The following is a 6,000-nucleotide window of genomic DNA, read 5'->3' as shown; positions in this document are numbered from 1 at the left end:
CCCGCCCGCCGCCCCCGCCCGCCGCGCCGGCAGGGAGGGAGGGAAGGGAGGGAGGGAGCCGCGGGGGCGGCGGGGGGCGGCTTCGCCCGCGGGTGCGGGCGGGCGGCGGTGCCGGGGGCGGGGGGGGGGTGAGCGCGGGGCCGCCCCGGGGGTCGCCCGGCGCCGCCGCCACTTCGGCTCCCCCGGGCTCGTCCTCAGCCCACCCGGGCTCGTCCTCAGCCCACCCTGGGTGCTGCCGCCTGCCCGGGCCGGCCCGGCTTCGCACCCCGCCTGGCCGGGCTCCAGGAGGGCCGGGCCCGCCACTGTCCCGCGGCCCAGGGCCCCTCCAGCCCCCCCCGGGCCGAGCCGTGTCCCCCCGGCCCTGCAGCCCCCGGGCGGTTCGGGCGATGCGGTGCCACCGCAGCCCCCTCCCCGCTGCGCTGCCCCGCACACCTCCACGTGTTCGGCTGAGTGGATTCGCCCGTATCTGAGGCATCTTCAGCGCAGCACCTGAATGCAAATCGTAGCCACGAGCAATTAAATACATACATACCGTTAATTACGTGTTTATACACATTAAGCACATCCCTGACGGGCAGGAGGATGGGACCCAGGGACAGCTCCTTGTGCCTCCCCGGTGCTCCCAGGACAGGGAGGGATGTGTGAGACACTTGTGCCCCACCTTAGGTGGCATCTGAGGGACACCTGGCATTCCTTCGGTACCTGAGAGTGGCAGATTTAACACTGCAACAGGAGGGGGGTTTTAATCCTGACCTCCACTTGCCTTCCCCGGGGCTGGGGAGATGAGAACAGGCTTACGGCACTTTATTATTTATTTTCCCGCGGCTCTGGTCAATCCTCTTTGCTCGGGCCTGGATCCCTGCTGAGCATCCGAGGCCTCGGCCGCTGCGGCACCGCGGGCGCGGGCAGAAACAGCTGAGCCACCCCGGCCACAGCACTCGGGGCTAAATATGGCTCCTGTCAGCGAGGCTGCCCTGCGACTTCCTCCCGTGCGGGACAGCCAGCTGGTTTTTCTTGTCTCCTGTTACAGATAATGCACGAGCCGGTCCCAAAGCCGCAGCTCAGTGTAATGCTGGGGGGGAGGAGGGACGGCAGGGACCAGGGCACGCTCATGAGGGTCCCTTTGTGCAGCCTCAGGCAGGTCACCTGGCCCTGCAGCCACAGGGTCCTTGGCCCTCCCCAGGCGTTTCTTCACCTTCTGAGAGCATTGCAAAACAGTCCTTGCTCTGTTCCGAGTGACGCCTGCGGATGTTTCACGCCTCTTGGGCTTTTTTTCCTTGAAACTCCCGTGCCAGAGTCAAGTGGTTATGTCAAAATCTGTTTGCATTTAAAACAAAAAAGAGTCTCTCAGCCCTGTGACCCCAAAGGGAAGTTTGTGGCCATGTGCCCGGGGGCTCGGCTGCCTGGAGTGGCCCGACCTGCTTGGGAGCACCTGCAGCTCAGATGGTCCCTCTGCCTCAGGAAATTTGGAGCCTGCTTGGTTTTGACCCCCCCAGTCTGCACCACGGTGGAACTCTGTGCTGAGGCACAGTGCTGGAAACGTGCGAAACACCACCCTTGCTCTGCAGAGGCTCTGAATTAAGAAAAGCAGACCAAAAAAAAGGAGCTAAAAGGGTTCTCCAGTGCACGTGCAGCGCTCGCATGGGCCCGGCTCGCCTGGAGATGGTCTCTCTGCTCAGCCAAGATTCCCTTCCCAGCCGCGGCACGGGAGCAGCTGGATCATCCCCTGCTCCACCCCGCGTGCCAGCGCCCCAGGGTTTCCCTCTCCTGCCCTGTGTTCCAACCCCGGCACTGCCCTCGGCAGAGCGGGGCTGCAGGAGAGCCCGGAGCAGCCCCGCTGGAGCGGAGGAGACACCACTGCCGCCCCTGGTTATTTTCCTCCTGGTGGCTCAGTTATTTTTGTTAACGCTTATTAAGGAAGACTTGGGAGAACTCTTTGTTAAGGGCTCACACTCACTTCAATTAAAGGCTAAGAAAGCTACCCAAGCGTGTCACTGACTCATCGGAGAAATCCCGGCGAGCACGTAGCCGGCTAAACTCTGTGTTCTTGTTTCCACAACTAAAGAACCAAGAGGGGATACAGGAACAAAACCTGTAAGACTCAAAGCTGAGCCAGAGAAGAGGGAAATGGAGTTGTTGCCCACTTCCCTCTTGGGAGTGCCTGGCTGAACCCTCCCAGCACCTCATCCTGCAGCTGAAAACAGAGCTGGGTTGGGAGCAGAACGAGCCGAGGTGCTGAGAGAGTCCCCCGGGGGAAGGAGCTCGCGGGAGCTCTATTTAGAAAGGGCAAGTCTATGCCAAACCTGACGAACTTTCCTTTACCCAGAATTATAACTGGAAATCTAAAAAGCCGCAGCGTTTGAAAACACATATTTACATTATATATGCCCCAAAGCAGAATAAACAAAGGTTAGATTTGTAAACTCTCCGTCTTAATTAAAGCAGCGCTGCTTAGGACAAACCCACATAACAGGTGGCTTGAAGTGTTGTGTTATTTAATTTATACCTTCCAGCTCCCTTAGTCATCGAGCTGGGACAGCGATAGCATCAGCAGCCACCCCGCTGCGCCGGCACCGCGGCGAGCGCGCACGGGGAATTTCTAGGGCACAGGGAACCGGGTGGCCCATTTACCACCATCCCGAGGCTGTGCTTTTCTGCCTTTTCAAACACAAATCTTCCCTCCTTCCTTCCTTCCCTCAGTGCTTCCCACGTTGTTGGGGCTGCTGGCTGTGCCCTGCTGCCGGTGCCAGAGCCGAGGCTGGTTGTGGGGAGCCTCCCAGGGACAGGCCAGCACTGGGGCTGCCCCTCGGTGCCACAGCCACGCTGTGCCCAGTGCTGGCACCCCCGAAACCCCCACAGAGCCCGGCTGATCGTGGCCCTCCTGCCACCCAGCACACGGCTCCCAAGGACATCACCTCCAGGAGCACCAATACCTGCTGTGAACTTGACAAACCCTCCTGGCAGGGTGACCCGAACAGAGGAGCTGCTTCCTCCACTGTGCTCAGCCATGGAATAGCTTGGAAGGTGCCCATTTGCACACGTGCCATGAGCTGTCCTGCCTGCTGGGATGGGATGTGGGGCAGGGCAGGGGATGCAGATCCCCTCCAGGATGGGATGCAGGGCTAGGGGAGGGGGATACAGATCCCCTCTGGGGTGGGATGCAAATCTCCTCTGGAATGGAATGCATTTAACTCTGCCCATCTCATCCCATGATCCTTGCAGCAGCCCCTCGTGCATTAGGACCTGCACTGGCACATAAGCAATAAAACCCTTATTTGCTTTGCTGCTCTCTGTGCATCTCCCCTGGGTGTAGAGTGGATGAGAGGCTGCCCACAGTGTGTGTGCACCCACATATCCTCTTTGCCCTGGACCTCCAAACCACATCCCCTGGCCCCTGCTGACTCGCCGTGCTCCAATTCCTCTGGGCAAGTGTGTGCTTGCATTGCTAAGAATAGAAACTGTTGTCAAATATTTCAGCTTTAGAGAAGCCCCTTTCTGCTTGTGCTCTGCTCCCTGAGTGACGTGGTGGGCTTTGAATTTCACAGCTCCGTGGGGCTGGAAAGCCCCGAGTGTGTAAATAAGCTGTGCTGCTGGTGCTGAGAATGTGCTCCCTGCAGGCAGTTTCTCTTCAGCTGCTTCCCGAGTTTGTGTCTTCTCTGGTTTCTCTGTTTGCAGCCTTGATTCCCTCTCAAACTGATCAGGCACACTAAAAAGAGACAGTAAAATACATCTGTGGGAAGCAGGTGTGGAAGCAGAGTGTGTGCCCACTGCAAGGATCAGCCATGGGATGATCCAGCATCCTCCAGAGAGCATCCCTGACCTGCAGCAAAACCAAGGTGGAAGGTGCTGTGGGGACAGACAACCTGCTCACCAGGCAGAGGGAAAGGGGAATGGAAACAGAAAGGGAGAGAGGAAGGAAAAGGCAAAGAGAAAGTGAAAAAGAAAGGGAAAAGGAAAGCTCTTGCCAGATAACTGCCCACAGTCATAGTCTCCCCCAGCCTTGGGGGTGGCAGTGATGCCCTGCCCGTGCCCTGTCAGCGCTGCTGCCGCTGCCGAGGGCACTGGATCGTGACTGGCGCATCTGAAAGATCGCTCCACTTTTCAAAAGAGGAAAATAGGATGCAGGAAATTACCAGCCAGCTCGGCTGAATCACTGAGGGAGGCAGGACGGGAATCAGTGGGGAAGCAGCGAGGAGCTGCTCAAAGGCAGGAGTGTCGGTAGCGGGACTGGCAGGGATGGCTGAGCTCTGCCTCGTGCTCTGTTTCCAGGGGTTCAGCACCAAACTTCGAGGTGCGTCGCTGCAGGGATGGATGAGGAGGGAGGGAAGCTGGAAAAGCCACTGTGATGCCCGGGGCAGTGTAGTCATGGTGCCAGGGCCACACACGTTGTTGTGGAAGCAGGGAGACCTCTGGGTCTGTGTGGATCCGGTGTCAGCTCCCACCACACCCTCCCTGTCCCAGGGCTCCTCAAGAGCCGGGCGATGCCCGCGCTCCCGCCAGGCAGGAAAAGCATGATGGTTACTCCATGCTTCAAGCATTCCCTGGTGAAAGCATTCCCATGGCAAACTGCCCTGCAGTGGTCACTCCCTTCCCTGCCGTTCTCCTGAGCTCTTCCTTCCCTGCTGCACCTCCCGCACCCGCTGTCCCCCCTTGGCCACGCTGCCACACCTGCCACGGAAAACCCCTCCTGCCTCCCTGGGATTTCATCATCCTCCCTGATCTTTGCCATCCCTGTGAATCCCTCAGCCTCCTCTCCCCAGGGAGCCGCAGCAGGCGGATTCCCGCTTTCCTGCGGCCTGAGCTTCACTTTCCCCGGCACCGCACGGGGCTGGCTCTGTTCCTCCAGGGCTCCGACGCTCCCTCTGGGCCCAGCACACGCCAGGGCCACGCGGGAGCCACTCGGATCTTCCGGCCGGGCAGGAGCAGCGGGAGCAGGGCTAAGTTTAGCCCCGCGCCCGTCCGGCAGCGCCCGGGAAAGTGCCCTTATCTCTTCCCACCTCCTTGTCCTCAGCCGTGCCTTGGGCTAATCTCTGCTTGGCACCTTGAGCGCCGGAGCTGCCACGAGCCACCAGCACCCGGCGGCCTTTTGTTGTTATTTTAGTGAACTCCGTCACGAGGTTTTTCCCACAGAACAGCCGCTGTCAGCTGTGCCCCGGCGGGGCGGAAGAGCCGCTCTCCCGGTGGCCACGCCGGCCGCGGGGATGCTGCTGGTGCTGTCGCCATCCTCAGCAATGTGCAAAATCGCTGCCCGTGCCCCAGAGCTGGGGCTGCTCGTCGCTGCTGCCACAGCAGAGCACACGTGGGGGGCTCCCCAGGGCAGCTGAGGGGTGCACGGGGCCGGGCACCGATGCCACGTGGTGTGGATTCCCCACACTGAACATCAGAGCGTGGAATCCCACAACGGTTTGGGTTGGGAGGGACCTTAAAGCTCACCCAGTTCCACCCCTTGCCAGGGGCAGGGACACCTCCCGCTAGACCAGGTTGTTCCAAGCCCCGTCCAACCCCGAACACTCCCAGGGATGGGGCAGCCACAGCTTTTCTGCGTCTATATGATTTACATAAGATTTACACACGATTTGCACAGAGACTGGCAGATACACAGCACCTTCTGTCTCATACAGGACATTTCAGGGCCCTCCTGGCGGGTGCTCATGGCCCCCTGCTCACCCCATGCCCCGCGCTGCCCTCGGCACTTCACCTTTGAGCAACTGCTGCTCTCCAGGAAAACATTCCCAGTGTGATTTAAAAACTTCCCGAGCCAGAGCCTGTACCAATTACTTAGCAGCGTGCTGCTCCGGTTAATCACCAGTGACCATTTTTAGTAATAATTCCTGTGGGGCCGAGGACTGCAGAGAAACATCCGCTCCTGCCTTGCTCCCCTTCCCACCATCTGCCCCGGCTTCTCCCGGGCACGGGATGTACAGCAGCAGGCACATAAGGTCAGTGCATTTAGGGAAAAACACGGCCACTGAATTAGAGCAGCCGAGCCAGCGAGGAAAT

Source organism: Neopelma chrysocephalum, unplaced genomic scaffold (assembly GCF_003984885.1).
Source record: "Neopelma chrysocephalum unplaced genomic scaffold, ASM398488v2 Primary Assembly neopelma1_132, whole genome shotgun sequence".
Classification (NCBI taxonomy): domain Eukaryota; kingdom Metazoa; phylum Chordata; class Aves; order Passeriformes; family Pipridae; genus Neopelma; species Neopelma chrysocephalum.
Note: the sequence above shows the minus strand (reverse complement) of the source record.